This window comes from Periplaneta americana, chromosome 17 (assembly GCF_040183065.1).
Source record: "Periplaneta americana isolate PAMFEO1 chromosome 17, P.americana_PAMFEO1_priV1, whole genome shotgun sequence".
Taxonomy (NCBI): domain Eukaryota; kingdom Metazoa; phylum Arthropoda; class Insecta; order Blattodea; family Blattidae; genus Periplaneta; species Periplaneta americana.
In genome coordinates, this window is record NC_091133.1 from 26,431,075 (window position 1) to 26,449,108 (window position 18,034).

At 36.0% G+C, this 18,034-nt stretch overlaps 1 long non-coding RNA gene across 1 annotated transcript in view; it reads right to left on the reverse strand.

Moving 5' to 3' along the window:
* Positions 1-18,034, reverse strand: part of LOC138693448 (uncharacterized) — a 452,326-nt gene that overhangs the window by 242,546 nt on the left and 191,746 nt on the right. The gene's annotated exons all lie outside the window — the stretch shown is intronic.

Here is an 18,034-nt window from a genome sequence, read left to right on the forward strand (position 1 = left end):
TTCAGATTCACTGTCATACAAGTTTGCTGGTGGTGTAGGTACAGGTACGTCGGGCCCATGAGGAACAAGCCTCAAAGCTGATTGAAGATTTGGATACTTAATTGATTTCTTGTTTTCCTTGTTGTAACCAGTAACATTACACATACAAAAATAATAGTCATCATAGTGATTCCTCTGCTCACCCCATACCACCGGTATAGAAATGGCATTGCTTTCCGTTTTCTTGCATACCAGTAACGCAATCCTTATACACAATTGTTACAGGCACTTTGAGGTGCAAATGATTTATCCATGTCACCAACTTTTATTTTGAAGTAAGCAAAATATAGCTTCTTTACAAACGAATCTATTTTACGAATTTTTCCATCGAACATATAACACCCACAAATATAGCAAAACTTCTAAGGATTTTGTATACACTGTCTCCAACGCAATCCTGATGTACTCTCCATACTCAGTTTTTAAAATCACGCTTTTGCACTACGATTCTAGGGACTCCACTATAACAAAATTCACACGTGTTCACAGAAGTAAGCCAGCCGCTCAACTGACAAGATTTAAGAACTGTATATTAGGGTTTTCTGTAAAGAACAACTTCCCGGCAAAGTGAGAAAGGGGATGGGGTGATAGGGCATGGGATGATGAAACATCATTCTGAGATAAATATTAGAACAAAAATATTTAGTTGTGGAAATTTAGTGCCATCAGCTAGGGGGCACCACGGCTTAATGTATAGTGAATACTGCGCAGCAATATATATTGAAAAATTGAAATTGCGACAAAACTAGACGTGATACATAAAAAATGAAATAATTTTCGGACTCAGAGCATCGGTTTCCATACGAATTACCAACTTTCTTTTTTACCGCAGAACAGTTGTTCCCTAGTGTCATCAACGATATTGGCACTTACAGACTTTTTATGTACTGTACAGTCTTAAATTCCACTATTAGTGTTTTATATTTTATATAATGCGCAAGTATCTGTTAAGCAATTATGGATAAGTGGTAAGAGAAACTCGGTAAATTCAATTATTATGTAATAGACAAAACAAAGGAGAAAATATTAGTAAAATCAGTGATCTCAACATCATAACTGAGGTCACTGGGTAAAATTGAGAGAAAAATGAATACTTTTCTCCCAGATCTAGTACTTTTTTCCCTCCTAATTTGATGTATTTCATTTTTCACTGGTTGATTATTGGAGTGCGTCTCGTGCGTGGCTGAAGCGTTCTTATCCTGTATTGTGTTCGTTTCTCTCGTTCTCAAGTAGTTCAAGTATGCTTAAAACAAAACCCAGCAATTCATCTAGACTAAAAAGTCTACAAAGTGAATTTGCGAGTGACATGATATCTTCAGATGATCGAATATTGTTCTGTAGGGCGTGTGAAACAAGTGTAGAAAGTGAAAGAGGATTTCAAGTTACTCAACACATTAGGTCAGCTAAACATACAAAATTAATTGCAAAAATTCTTTTAAAAAAAGGTGGCAGTGCAAAAACAATTGGTGGAATGTATAGGGAATAGACTGGATCACTTTTCTTCTGGTTTTAGCCGCTGACATTCCTATTTAAAAACTTACTAATCCTGTGTTAAGAAACTTTTTATCCAGATATACTAAACAACACATTCCTGATGAGAGTACATTGTGCAAAACCTATATCAGTTGTTCTTACGACAAAGTAATGTTGGAAATTAAAAATAAACTATAAAATCAGATTCTCTCTGTGTCTATAGATGAAACAAAGAATTCTTAAGGGCGTTAAATAAAATAGTCAGTGCTCTAAGTAAGCAGGAACCGACTGTTACGTATCTTGTTAATATTGTTAACTTGGATGTCACAAACAATGTAACGTTTAATCAAACTGTCATTAACTCCTTTAAATTAATATGGCACAGCGGAATTACATATCACAGGGTGTTGTTATTAGTCACCCATGTAGCCAGATACATGCTGAAATCTGGATGTATAGGGTATTTCAAAAGTCAATTCAAACATTAAACAGCTGTAAATATAATGTTTGAGATAAGGAAGAAACAAAAACATCACAGTGTTGGGCAAACAACGAGGTTTACAAAACATTGGGAAGATGTCCGCCGTTCTCTTGTTCAACGTACAGCATTCTGTCTGCGACACCACGCACAGCATTTTGTACATAATGTCTTGGAATATTGGCAATTTCTTGTGAGATGGCATCTTTCATTTGCAGTAGGGTTGTTGGATGTGTCAGGAAAACTCGTTCTTTGAGGTAACCTCACAACCAAAAGTCGGCCGGATTGAAATCTGGAGATCGCGGAGGCCACATTGTTGGAAAGTGCCTACTGATAACTTTGGTCGGAAAACGAACCTCAATTACACGATGCTTTATCAACATTTGAGGTTATTCAGCGTCTGAATGAAGGTGATAATGCCGCGTTATCTTGTGTATCAGTGCTCTGGTCTCCGATCATGCGCAGTGTCTTCCATCTGAGACTTAGAAGTATTCATCGTCGCATTCTTTTCCAGGGAAACTGTACATCAAGGATTCAAGAGACAACAAAATAGCTGGGCTGCTGGTTGCAGAAGAAGAGGAAGAAGAAGAATCTGAATAGGATCATCAATAATAAGTCAATCTAAGGGTGAGTACTCGGTTGCACTATGATTAGAAACATTGTCCTGTTCTAATTTATTATTTCAATTCGTTTTTAAAATGTGTATTTTAGAGTTTAGACCATACCATCCCAAGAGGGATTTTTTCTAACTTTGAGGGATTTTTCAACCCATCTGAGGGATTTTCTTTCGTAAAAAACATGGCAACACTAGTCTAATATTAATTCAAGATTGTCAGATATTCTCAATCAACGTAAAAGTAAGAAACAGTTAAATGCTGCCAAGCCGTTCGTTCTCTTGTGAAAGACAATCTACATTGCAATTTCCCGTAGTTAAGCGCACTAATGTATGTGCGGCTACAGAAGCTGCCTTAACTTTGTTTGTTGTGAACCACTGCGCAATAAAATCCGTAGATCACCTTTACGATTTAACGAAAAAGTGTTTTAAAGGAGCGGAATACACTTCCACTATGCGTATTCATCGTACGAAGTGTAGCGGTATTATAAAGAATATTCTTTTCCCTCATTTCGAGTCAGAATTAAAACAGGGCATAGGGCATGGATATTTTAGTGTGTTACTAGACGAATCTACTGACATAGGGTAAGATTGCCTATATCGCACCACTTTAGGATTTATAATTTTTATTGAACAACACAGTTTTTATTTTCTGCATTCCTTTACAGAGATACATTCCCAAAACATTTACCTTTCATGTAAAAAAGAATCCTTGAATTTGATTTAATATTTTTAAATTAAAATGACATTTTCAAAACACATGTCAGTGGTGCCATTTAGGCAACTAGTTTCCTAAATAGCACCTGCGGTTTCTTAAATCGCACCTCTTTATCTGCAGGGAACAGGATGAAGGAAAGCTTTTAATATTGAACATATTGAAGAGTATTTGAATGAATAATATAATAAATGCAAATTACAAGTTTATTGAAATTAATGAAAGAGAGTAACGCATCTTCAAATGAAATTGAAAAAATAGAGCGTAAATTACGTACCATTTAAACTTTCTGAATGCGCTTTTTATTGTTATGCATTTGCCATGTCTTTCACCTGGCAGTTCAGACTGTAAACTGCGTCACCTTTTCTCCACGATTATCTCGAAGCCACCTAAGAACTGCTTCATGATATACTCTCTGAAATGATTTGAAGATAGAAACATCTAAAGACTGCGCCTATGAGTATTATGACGAGGAAGCTGAAACATGAGAATACCAATTTCCCGAGATAATCTAGCTTCTAAATTTTTGGAATGGGTCGTATAGGTGGGCATACAGAAGCAGCACTTTTTTCTATGGCGGTTTGAGTGGCAAATAAAATGTTTGAGCTATTCGACAAATAGTTCACTGTTGATGTAACCTGACTCAGAGCAAACAACTAACGATCCTGGAAGAACACCAGCTGATAATGTAGGATGCATTGCTTGACGTTTAAAAATTATCACAAGTGGCACAAAATACCTGGTGCGCTTATACAACACACACTTGTTGTATTAACGCCCTTTTCACCACTTGATATTGCACCCACCTGATGCATTCCTAGTTCAGTTAAAATATTTGGAGCCATCTTTTATATGATTAAAATTGCTACAGTTGCTCATATCGCACCGGTGCGAATTAGGCAACTACAAAGTGGTGCGAATTGAGAAACTACGCCATAAGTTATTATTTCCTTCATTCTAGCCTATAATCACCACATGTTCGAAATCCTACTAAGTTAAATGTATTTTAATACCTATTTAAGCGAATAACATCTTAAGATTATGGATTCCTTTGCATACAAATCCGTTATTTAGTTACAAAATGTTAGCTAAATATACATCCACCTGAGCGATTATATTAGATACACTATCACCATGCTGCTGACACAAAGAAGTGGCAGAAATCAAGTGGCATGGTGGAAGTTCATATGGTAGATTATAACAATATCACTAGATGCCACACTACTATAGTAATTTGTTTTAAACTAGCAGTGGTGCGAATTAGGAAGCGGTGCGATTTATGCTACTCTACCCTAAGTGTCAACAAACTGTTAGCTGTGTGTGTTCTGTATTTTTCTTATGGGCAATGTCGCATTGTTTCTACTTTTCTGGGCATGGTAGAACTAGAAGCAGGTAATGCCGATGCTATCGTTGGTGAGCTGAAGTTATTGCTGGGTGAATATGATTTAAATCTTAAAAAATGTGTGGAGTTGGTACTGATAACGCTTCAGTGATGGTAGGCATCAACAATGGAGTCTACAGAAAATTCAAAGAAGAAGTCCCTCACCTTGTGTTAATTCCTTGTGTCTGTCATTCTGTACAGCTAGCGGTATCTTCTGCCGCAGCTGAATCGTTGCCAAGAAATGTCGAATTTCTGCTGTCAGAGATTTATTCGAGGTTTTGTAAATCTTCTTCACGTCAAATTTCATACAAGAATTTGTTTAATTTAATTAATGACGTAGCTGATCCCCTTAAAATTGTGCAAAAATGTAACACGCGATGACTGTCTATTCAGGAGGCAGTCGATCGTATCTTTTCCAGTGGCTAGAATTAGAAACGCATTTTCAAATAGCAAGATTTAATGAAAAATGCTACACAGCCGAACTCCTATACGGCATGTACAAAGATCCAATTAATGAACTTTACCTTGTTTTCTTGAAACCATATCTGGATGAATGTCAGAAAGTGAATAAATCATTTCAGTCCAATTCTGCAGACCAATCACAGCTCCTTAATGATCTAGTCCTGCTAATTAGTGGATTGACCAGAAGAATAATTGTGCCTGGATATAGGGGGGATCTATTAACGGTAGATGTTCTTCAACATAAATCTCCTAGAATATACCTGGGTCACGAGGTTGAAATTCTGCTATCTGAGTTGGTAAAATCCAATAAAATAAATCATGAGTGAAAATATTTTCCGAAACAAGTGTGAAACGTTCCTTGTTTGTCTTGCTTCAGAGCTACAACGCCGATTGCCAAAGAATGTGACAATATTGCAAAACGTTTCCTTAATAGCTCCGAAAGAATGTCTTCGTTTTTTAAACAGCCAATAATACCATTTATGAATGTATTTATTCACACTGCAATGGTATATACCCCGGTGGCAGTGGTAACTAATTACACTCAATAATGACAATAATAAACTTATTAATTAAAAATACAATTAATAATAATACTAATAATTAATACCGTACTAACAATAATAATAATAATAATAATAATAACAATAACAGGGAATATCCTAAATTAAATGAAGCACGATCACTTAAAAGAACATTTAAAATAAATCTAATTTGTATCTTAAACCTAAGTTCGAACTAAAACCCACGAGTATGATATGTTCATATCTGCACAAGTACCTTTCAACATTACACTCATTTCGCTGTCAAATCACTCACTGCACTTGAACTACGACACATTTCACTGATTCTATCCTGATTTCACTAACACTTCAAAAACATTTCACTGTTCAAATACTTTGCACTGCCACTATAAACTATAAAGCTTCACTGACAGGAACACGTTTCACTTACACAACACACTTCACTGACAACATAATTCTTCACTTATACAACACTTCAATAACAAAATATCATTTACACCCTTTAAATACTGTGTATAAATACCGTCTATTAGTAAAGTCCTTAAGCCTATTTTAAATACATTTTTGGTTGTTGGTAAAGCCTTTAGTAAACTAAGTCGGCAGGTAAAGCAGGTCGGCATGATAGTACGATTGAGAAAAGAAAACTTTCCAGTGTCCGTCCTCTGTCTTCTTTCCCTCAATTTATATGAGTGGTCGTTCCTTGAAGAGTAATTTGGCGGCTGCAACCTATTTTTTATTTCTCTCCAGGCAGGCTCACCTCTGTATGTTTTGAACAGTGCTCATAATCGAATTCGCGTTCTCCTGTCCGTGAGTGTGTCCCATTTTAATGGTGAATTTTTCCGACAACACTTGAGAGCCCGTTTTTTAATCTTTTCCATTAAAGTTTCCATTGGCAGAGGAGATAGGTTTGCCTGCTGCTATTGTTACTAAAATTGATTTCCAATGGTCAAAACTGACAACTGTCGAATGGAAAAAAATTCATAATACCGTGGAATTCTGGAACGAAGTTCGTACATATAAAGATGAGAGTGAATTAAATCAGTTGCAGGAAGTAGCAGATATGGCCCTTATGCTCTTGGTATTGCCCGGGTCTAATGCAGAGGTGGAAAGGGCTTTCAGTCAATTAAATGTTTTAAAAATATCTTTACGCAATAGACTAACAACTACCACGGTGAACGCTGTGCTGACTGTAAGAGCCGGTCTAAAACGTCTCAACAAGTGCTGTCACGATTACGAATTTCCGACAGACATCTTGCAAAAAATAGGTACAATGGCTGCATACCGAACCACAGATTTCTCACCCACTATATCTGCTTCAGAGGACATTGAATTGGAGGGAGATGATGACAAATTATTCTTGTTTTAACATCATATGAGTTGATACTGTATTAGTATTTTATTAACATGTCTTTATAATAAGTTATGTAGCCTGTTTTTAATTTTTAGCGGGTTTTAACGGAATTTCACCAACATTTTAGCGAGAAAAATTTAATGTGTTGGCAACACTGTTACCAGGCGATTTCCGTAGTGTTAGTATTCTGTGTAAGACGTGTATTTCTTTAAAGTGTGCTTTAATAATAATATTCAAAGTACGAATGGTTTATACGGGCGGATTTGAAGGTTGTAGCATTGCTTCTTGGAATTCAATTAGGCTACACAAAATTTTGCTTCTTTTTGTGCGAATGGAGCAGTCGCGCTCGAGTTAAGCATTATAAAATAAAAGTATGACCAACACGACATTCTCTAGAGCCAGGGAAGAAAAATGTTATACTTCAACCCCTTATACCTGAAAGTAAAGTAATTTCATTCCCTTTACACATTAAGTTAGGATTAATGAAGAATTGTTTTAAAAGGATGAATCTTGAAACTGAAGCATTTAAAATGTCCCACTATTAATGACTCAAAAATTAAAGAGGGGGTTTTCAATGGACCACAAATTAGAGAAATAATGAAGGACAATGACTTCGAATCTTTGTTGGAAGGAAAAGAGAGAGCCGTCTGGATTGCATTCAAGGAGAATGTTTAAATTTTCTGGGTAGGTCTAACCCTAGAAGTGAGAACTATGAAGAACTAGTGCAAAATTTACTGTCGATGTATGAAACCATGGGTTGTAACAAGTTCCTGAAAATTCACTTCCTTCACTCCCATCTTGACTTTGTCCCCAAGAATTATGGCAATTTTAGTGATGAGCATGGTACGCGCTTTCAACAAGAAATTTCATCATCATAATCATCATAAACATCACGGGTTAGGCCGTTCGGCCTGTTCCGTCCCAATAGTTGACTCAAGTCTAAAACTGGTCACTCCATCGTCGTCTCGGTCAAGAAATTTCAATTATGGAAAAAAAGATACCAAGGACAGTGGAGTACCAGTATGCTAGCAGATTATTGCTGGGCTTTAGCTCGATATCTGATGCCCAGTATGAAAGAAATGCAGAAAAAGAAAGCTTTAATCTTCTGAACAGTGAGTATGTAACTTTATTGTCATTCTACAAAGCAGTATTTTGAATATGTATAAATTCGAAAATTTCTCAAAAACCGTAACCAACAACTGTGTTTATTGTCATATTCGCATTCAGGAGGTTCAAATTATATAGAAAACATGTATTACATGCCCAGCGCAAAAAAGAAGTTAAAATTTGTTACGCAGTGTTATAGCAGCATATAATGAGAAAGCAAGATCAGTTAGCCAGATTTTGAATAAACTGCTATTGCTTGTTATCTTTTTAAAATAATAATAGACTAATAATCCATTAATTTGTTTAATAAAATTATTACATTTAATATGGATCACTTCAGGATGAAACGATTCGTAGATAGTGAGTATGAACAAAATCTGTCGAATTATTTACGAAAAATTGCAGTACACAGACAAGTTATACTTGAAACCATTTTTATTGCTTATCAGTGATGCTGAAACATAATTTATTCCATAAAAGCATGGAAATCGGATTGTTTGTATTATCACAATACATTATCTTTATAAGTAATATTAGACCATTCTTTCTACAACTGTGCTTCAGTAAATCCATAAGGATCTGATCGTTGTCGTTTACACACAATCAAAATTGGTGAAGAATGGACAGAACGGAGAAAAATTCTCTCCTGCACCGGGACTCGAATCCGGGTTTCCAGCTCTGCGTGTTGACGCTTTATCCACTAAGCCACACCGGATTCTAGTTCCGATGCCTGATTGAATCCCTCTCAGTTTAAGTTCTACCACTCTGTTGCTCCTTTAGTGGCCAACCCTCATGTACTGTGTCACAGAATATGTGACAGTAACACAATATCCAACACTATGTACAGAGGTGCACTCATTACGAGTGACTGAGTGGTCGGGGTTCGACGGAACATACATCATAGTAATAAAATTGGTGAAGGTGGCGACAAATGTGGCTTAAGAAATACTCAGGCTTGTTGACAATTGACTACTACTGGCAATATTATAGTCTCATTCTCTAGAATAGATGGTGGACTCCCTAAATGAGGTGTATCTTCAAGTTCTAGTTATCTCTCATTGACTCTCTTACATCAGATTGACTGACCCCGTTCTACAATTTACCACTCTTTCACTTTTCTGTTCAGATAATTCTTCAGCTACGGATTTTGCACTCATTGTTTAACAAAAAAAGCAGAATCACTCGAACTGCGATTGTGTCGTCGCACATTACCAATGAGAAACTGAAGATTAATGGCATTGCATATCGTAAATAGACCTAAATATGCTTCTTAAAATGTCATTCAAAACTATACCAACAAAAGACATAAACAAATTGTCCGTTGCATAGCAAATCAAGGACAGGCGAGTAGAATATTTACGGGAGAAGTTTTTAGGCAACCTAATACAATTACATATATATATATATACATATATATATATATATATATATATATATATATAAAATGATTGTGCTAATGACCAATTTATGAAACATTGTGTGCCTCCTCATAAGAAGATTCTCACAAAAGGAATTGCGACTCAGTTACTGCCTAATTCTGTGGCATTGTAGCGGACAAGCTGTGGGCCAGATTTTAAGTTGATTGTAACATAAAAATTAAAAAAAAAAATCCTTAGTACAGATTTCTCGTTCGCCCACATCCCTTCACACAAATACAGGTACAATAGCTACAGAAATTTCACTTTCTATACGAGATACAAAATACAGGCAATTCAAAAACAATGCCAGGTAGTACAAATTCAGTGGTAGAAGCGGCCTGCTCATAATGGCGCCCATCGCAGCCGCAGAGAGCTCCATAGAGGGTCCAATTATGTAAAAGTGGGTACTAAAATGAAATGTCGGTCGCCACGCTCCCATATCGTCCGCACAGCACCTATAGTTCTCGGTACCAAGGCTTGCATACAAAAGCAGCAGTGCAGGCTACAAGTTATCGAACACAGAACATAGACTATCAGTTCCCTTTTCAAGTTCCTCTCAAGAGGCTCGATTATGACATGGGAAATCGAGAGAAAGTGGTCCTTTTTTTTAATGAAATTAACTCACAAGGAAACTGTTAATTAGTTTGTGTCGAAGCCTCCCCTCAAACAGAGCACAAATTTAGATATACAAAGTATAAAAGGTTAACTGCCTGTACTATTTATAAGGTTGAGAAATTGAAGTCTGAATAAAATATTGTCGATTATTATTTCCAGACCTTGAAAAAACACTCAACATGTTCAGTTCACAATATTATCTCGCATGTCACAAGACAGAGTAGAGATTCACGATTCAACTACCCTCTCCAAGTAGGATACGCTGTTGTTTATTAACGCAAAATTCCACTCTTACAGTTAGCATTAGCAGCTATTTCTTTTTGTCTATCTTTCCACCTGAAGTAAAGATGTAAGTGTATAACTGAGTTTGAGGGGAGATTTCGACATAGATTCATTAACAGTTTCCTTGTAGGATTTGAGGCTTTCCCGACGTTGGATATAGAATAATTCTTCTCGAGTTCTCAGCCATGTGAGTTGGATAGTCGCTTCCAAACTTTCGAAGACTAGCTCTGCCATCTTCTTCAGGGATTGAAGTGCCGTGGGACCATGTCTATCCGGTATATAAGCTGTCAGTATGGCTTCCCGCTGCGGGCCAATCAGCAGCTAGCTCCTGGTCCTGACCGCCTGTCGTATTCTGGTTAGTCTAAGCTCGCTGGCCAATCAGAAGCTAGTTCCTAGTCCCGACCACCTGTCATGTTCTAGCTGGTCGAAGCGTCTTGATGGTAGATTTCCACGTTGTACTCAGCTGTAGGACCCCGTTGAAATTATAGCCATCCAGTGACGTGCGGTGGCCCAACAGGTTACCCAAGCAGCAGCGTAGTCAAGTTTTCTTTTCCTTCTTATTATTTATATTTGATTCAAATACTTATAACATTACTAATTATAAAAATACGTTGTTATTTGGTACCCATTTTTTTTTACAAAATCTATATGATTAGGCCTACTGCAACTACTGCCTAAAATTAAAAATACTATTATAAAAGACTACTCTAAGTATTGGTAAATCGTGAAGAGCCATTCCATCTTGTTGGGGAAACGTGGTAATAATCGTCGACCCAGAAATTCATCAAGAAATTTTGTACGCTTTGATAATTTGGAGAAAAACGCTGCAAGCCCTGAAAGAGTAGCAAAAAAATATATACGGCATTCAGGAATACTTGAAGCACTTTGGGACAGTGATAAATTTAAACAGTGTGCATAACAGTGAACAAAGAGAGGTTGTGGAAAAGACGCCTTAATATTAGCTTGACACCATATAATGAAGAGGCCATCACTGCACTTCCCTCTGTGCGACAAGTTTCTTACTGCAGTTTGAAAAGTCTTGAATATCTCTTAAAAATAAGATCAGAATGTGCTGCCGCTGTTTTGTCCTAACATCACGGAGACACACAAACCGCTCTACCACCCTTCCTTCAATCGTATATCGATAAACGAGAGAAAATTGTGATTTATTCGAGACGTCAGTAGTCTCATCAGCTACTATGGCAAAAAATCAGATTTCTGTAATTTCTGTTTAATTTCCTTATTAAGTGCACTGGCAAGAGAATCAATTAAATCATTTTGAATACGATTTGATACACCTTTGAATACTGTAGAGTTTCCAAGTGATTTTTTAGAAGAGGATCTTACTGGGCGGTGTAGTCCAAAAGTTCTAAATAATAAAATTACCGCGGTTGTTGGACATTTTCGACTTACCGTTTCCTGTAAATGAATGTTCCAGTTTTAAAAGTAAACAAACGGCGTTTATAAGCCTTTTCTGAATATCTCTATTGCGTTTACCTTTTCATTATGTAGAATGATACTTTATTGTGTTTGGTCACAACATCATCATCCCGTATTGCTTTAGTTGAATTACTGTATTTAGCTTTTGTTGCCGAATTAAATTATTATTATTATCACCAGACATAATCAAAACTTTTTATTGCACTTATATACACGTACACAATGTAACTACAAAGTACCGGTACAAACAAACGCGAGAGAAACAGTATGTTTACTCTCATTCGACTTCGCGCACACAGCCAGCCCAGGCAGGCTACCGGCTGCTTGGAGTATATTATGCATCTACTACAGTCTCGTGAGACGTCCCTCATTGTTCGAAATTATGATGACGTAGGTTGTCATGGCAACTTCCATGCTAACCTACATTCAGCACTGCTGGCACGCTGATGCCAGCTCGGGAACGCAGTATGTGCATTGTATATGCTCCATCACGCGACTTACAATTAACAAAACGTATTTAGAAACGTTTCAGGACTTTATGATTAAATGAACAGAAAGTTTAATCATGGATTTACGTAGATATCGTGATTCTTATAATGAATCAGCGCTGCCCAAGCCGTGCTTGGGTTGCTTGGGTGGACTGCACGTCACTGTAGCCATCTACTCTCTTTCCAGCTAAAGATTGAAGTAAATGTAAACAAATGCATGTGGCATAATGGTTCCCGATAGGCTATTGGACGCACAACGCCTCCAAGCTCATGCTTGTCATCTCCTTCCTCACATTAAAATAGTTCCTTCTAAAATAATAAAATGTATAATATACATGGAATACGGGTAAATTAAACATGCTTATAAGAACATTTTCTTACGATTTAAACAATATTTTTTATATTAGTAGTTTCAGACATTGCACGATAAATCATTGTAACGTGTATTATAGCAATGCGCATGCGTAATAGGAATTAAGCGGAACTCCCAAAGTGATCTCCAGGTTCACAGAGAACATCAGCACAGCTGGTAACACAGTGCGAGATTCTGTGTTGCCAACCTCAAAGAAATTTCTGTAGAATTAAAGAAATTCTCCGCTCTTCAAAGAATAACATCATGAATCTACAGAAAAAGAAAATCCACTATTCCCAGTAGAGAAATGATGAACTCTTCGATATCAACGCGCAGATATGTAACTAATGAAAATTCTTCGGATCACGTGAGAGACGCATGCCTTGATCACGTGAAAGATGCCTTTTTGAACCCCCGACTTTGTCTTTCTCGCACCATCTGTAGTCGAGGTCAGTGTCTCAGGTACAGTGAGTCGCAATATTTTGTTTGTGGCAGACGACAGTGATTATTATATTGTATTGTATTGTAGTAGCCTATTGTTAAAGCAGTCAGTACACGAAGCGTATGTTATTGTGTTGTGGTTGTGCTGGATTTGGAGGGGAAAAAGCCGCTATCAATTTCCGATTAATAGTATACGAGTTCACACACTGACCTAAGTAGAATCTAATTATTATATTAATAACATTCTAAGTTTATTAAAATCAAGTAAGTCTTGTTATTAACCCTCTGTGAGCATTTTACAGGTTAGTTTATTTATTTATTTAACTAGCTAGCTAGTGAGCACAAATTAAATTTATAAAACAAAAATAGTTTAATGAATGTGTTGAAATGTTGTCTACAATATATCAGATGATGGCTGCCCTGCCTGCTCACTTGCTGAAAATAATGCGCCCTGGTGGCTGCTTTGGTAGCTAGCTTGCGATTGCGGAATAGTACATTTCGGTTTTGTTTATGTCTACTTCTACTGGAAATAGTTGGATTTCGATGGCTTCCTTGATGACAGGATCCGTCCCAATAACCAGATGCTTTGTCCAAGACGATCGTAGTGGTGGCATCGAAATCTATCTTGTACTATTGCTAGGTATTTTGACAGCATGTAGATATAAAGCGGTTTCTTCAAACAAAAGGAAACTTAAATGTACGAATATCACTCTTTCGTAACATCGGAAACTGAACGTAAAGTAACTTTGATTCGAGATTTATCATAACTTAGGCTGGCATTCATAGTCGACACTTTATATCACCACTTTGCACAGTGACACTTTGACGAAAGTGGATCTTCCATATTAGTGGTATTCATAGAAGAAGTGCACAATGCCTTTCAAAACAAGTGAACAAACAATAACAAATTAATATGTAACCTACAAATTACAATGCTTGTGATTTGAATTGGGAGCCTAATTGATCGCGCGAGAAAGAAAATATATAATTATTTAAAGTTGTTTTATTTCAGTTTCTAGTTTTTGTTGCCGATAGTTTAGATTATTTTCGGTCAGTTCAGATATATATTTTATTAAATAGGTAGTGATACTGCTGGTGAAATTAGGTTAGGTTTTGTACAGTACATAGCTGATCCATTAATTTATATAGTTAGATTAGATTTTGTACATATCTTTTTCATTGATTTATGGCGCTAAGTTAGGTTTTGTATGTATCCGTTCCACTGATTTATACAGTTCGATTAGATTTTGTACATATCTCCTATTAGTTTATATAGTTAAGTTAAGTTGGACTGAGTAGGTTAAGTTCTGTGTGTGTGTGTGTGTGTGTGTATGTCATTGTCCCGCGCCGTGGCGACGTGGTCTAAGGCATCCTCCCTAGGACTCACGTTACGGAATGCGCGCTGGTTCGAGTCCTCATGGGGGAAGAAATTTTCTCATGAAATTTCGGCCAGTGTATGAGACCGGTGCCCCCCCCAGCATCGTGATGCACTTGGGGAGCTAGGATAGGTAGCGAAATCCGGTTGCGAATACCAGCTATAACGCTTGGGGGGATCATCGTGCTAACCACAAGATACCTCCATTCTGGTTGGATGATCGTCCACCTCTGCTTCGACATGTGGGCGTGAGGCCAGCAGCCGGCTGGTCGGTCTAGGGCCTTCACGGGCTGTAGCGCCACGGATTATATATATATATATATATAATTAAATTTATATCTTTAGGTTAGGTTTTATACGTATCTGCTTCATTGATATTTCGCTTTATTTCCTTTATTTTCATTTTTGTATTTTTCGTGTAGCGAATAGAAGTAAAAAAAGAATGAAATAAACACATTACTACTGCTATTATTATTATTATTATTATTATTATTATTATTATTATTTCCTCTCTCTCGTTTCCATATTGCCTGCTCTTCAGGAATATTTTGAATGCCAAATTTTTCTACAATGCAAAACAAAATAGGCCTAATAGTATGAGATCTCCTTTCATGGTGAGGTTATGACTGCACATGAACTAGAGACAGTATCTCAGCGGAAGCAGCCATATCTGATGTATTGCTTACCGGCGTGAAAATATATATTATCAAAACAGTAATAATTATATCAACATCAAGATAAATCTTATCTCAAAATACAGGTAGTCAACAAAAATCAAAATCATTTTAAACCCAATATGATTATGGAATCTGCTTAGAAGGCAGGAACGTGAGGTCTCTCAATGCTAATTTAAGACAGTTATGCCTACATTAGATTGAAGTTAGTTTAATATTATTTAAGTTAAAAAATTAATTTCAGTAATAAAAAATAGGTTATATAGGCATATCTACCTACAAATCAGTTATCGAATTGAGGTTATAAATATACGAATGTTACTACAGAAATACCTGAACTATAATATTATAGATATTAATGTATGGTACACATCTGTAGTATAAAATTTTAATGCAGTCAATAACTGTATTATTGGAGGCACTGGAAAATCTCTATTATTCGTTTTTGTCAACAGGTCATCGAAAAGATAAGCAATCTCAATAACAGTTTCTTTATCAAATCGGAACCGTTTTTTAAAATTCTATATCATTATAAAATTCCACGGGATTGTCTTTAGGCCTGTCTCTAATGTAGCACTTTCGTACATTGTCCACTATTGTGCTACCTCTTCCGCACGTTCTAATAAATAATTCGACAACGTCCAAGATGTCCGCCACTTTTCTACAAAGTGACACTTTCGGCTCAAAGTGTGGTCGGAAGTACACTTTCATCCAAAGTGTTCCTTTGCACCAAAGTGTCGACTGTGCAACGGAAAAGTGATACTTTGCGTCTTCCAAAGGATACTTTAATCGAAAGTGTCGACTATGAATACCAGTCTTAGAAACAGTAAGTCGTTGCTAAGAATTCGTCGGACACTAGCCTATCGCGACATACAACTTCAAATGTTTACAATATTAATCCGATTTCTTTCATTTTCTGTTTGTTAGATGCATTAAGGGGAGAGGACGGTATTTTTAAAACTTTTTTCCTATTTGGAGTAAAATATTAATTTTTTGTATGTAGAGAGCTCATACCTGTAGAAACTCAATCAATAATAAATATTTTGAAAAAAAAATTATTAGGGGGCCCAGATTTGAAAAAAAAATATCCAATGCAGGATTTTACTAAAATCGATATACCTAAAAACATTTTTAAAGATATATTCATCCCGTTTTTTTTGCAATGTACTTGCAAAAGCATGCTTTACAAACTGTCTGTAACAGAATTGTGATATTAGTCCCTACGTTTGTAAAATAAACAATTAAAATTTAATAACAATTTTCTGAATTCCTTTCTTGCAAACAAACGGACGTAGTTTTAAAATGAAATCAATTAACAAAATTCTGTTACAGATAAAAGTTTCCTAATAGTCTAAAGAATGTGTGTTCTAAATTTTATGCATGTATCTTTAATAGTTCAGAAATTATATCCATTTTTGTCTGGCAATGTAGCAAAAAAATGAAGTTACCGTAAACCAATAAAAGGGGGCGAGTGATTTAAAAATCCATAGCGCAGGAAGTTTAAAAATGGTGTCTCTACATCTGATAAAGGCACAAATACCCACGAAATGTTATGCAATGCATTCCACACATATATCAATGAGTATTTTAAAGAAAAATTTTTTTTGAAAACTCAATTTACCGGAAACAACAATAAAAGGGGTCGAGTGATTAATATTATGCTATGCATTCCACACATATCACAGAACATTTTAAAGATTTTTTTTAAATTTACTCATTTAAGAATAAGGTGTCTGCAAATTTTCAGCTCAGTCGGAATACTAGTTTCGAAGTTAATTTTATTTTAATTACGCAAATAGGTAGCCTATATAATCAAAATTTTCAAAGCAAGTACAAATTTCTTATGGACTCTGATTCGCGGAAAATATTTTACCGTTGAAAAATTCATAATATCTAGGTTACTTTAGGCATAATTATTTTCTGAAAATCAGACATTTAATTATACATACATTTTATTTGCATGATATTTTTAGCTCTTAATTTTGAAACTACTTAAGATTTCTCAATTTTAGATTCCATATAATACATGCACGGACAAGTAAGAAAATTTTAATTGAATTTGGTGAAAATTGCATGCGCATGGAGCATGTAATTTCCAGGAAAAGAAAAATTTGTGAAACAGGATGCAATACTAACCTAAGGAGCAAGCCTATACAATAAAAATCGCTCCTGTAACTTAAAGAAGATATAGAGGCAAAAAAATCTTTATTATCAAAAAAAATATTTTTTTTTTCAATCTCAGTTTTAGGCTCCCTTAAGTTACACAACAGCTTACAAGCGGGTCGCATAGTGATAAAGACCTCCTTCCACCCAGGAAAAATGCAGCGTAACTTTCTGTAATAAAATTAATCTGAATCTTACTTCGAAGTAGAATTGATGTTAAGCTGTACATGCTTCACGTTCACATGTGCAATGTTTGTGATATCACTGCGACATAGAGTGGGTGAATTGTTGAAATTCGTTTGTTGACATGATCATTGCTAGATAAAAATAGAACAGAATTTTTATGTATGATATGTGAAAACTGAGCCGTAGGGGCTCAGGAAATTCCTTGACTTCGCCATTCAGAAATTCCGAACATTCACTCACACGGACTACATTATGTCAATCCTGGATAAAAATGGAGATAAAAATCCTGGTGAAAAAATTTCGTCCGAAGAAGTTTTAATTGCACACTGCGAAAACACCGTATTTTGGAAATAAATGTTGAACTGACAGCTACTAATTCTGTAGCTCACTGCTACTTTCATGATCGTAGCTCACACTGCTTTAAAACTAAACCTGCATTGCTTACGTATCACATCAATGC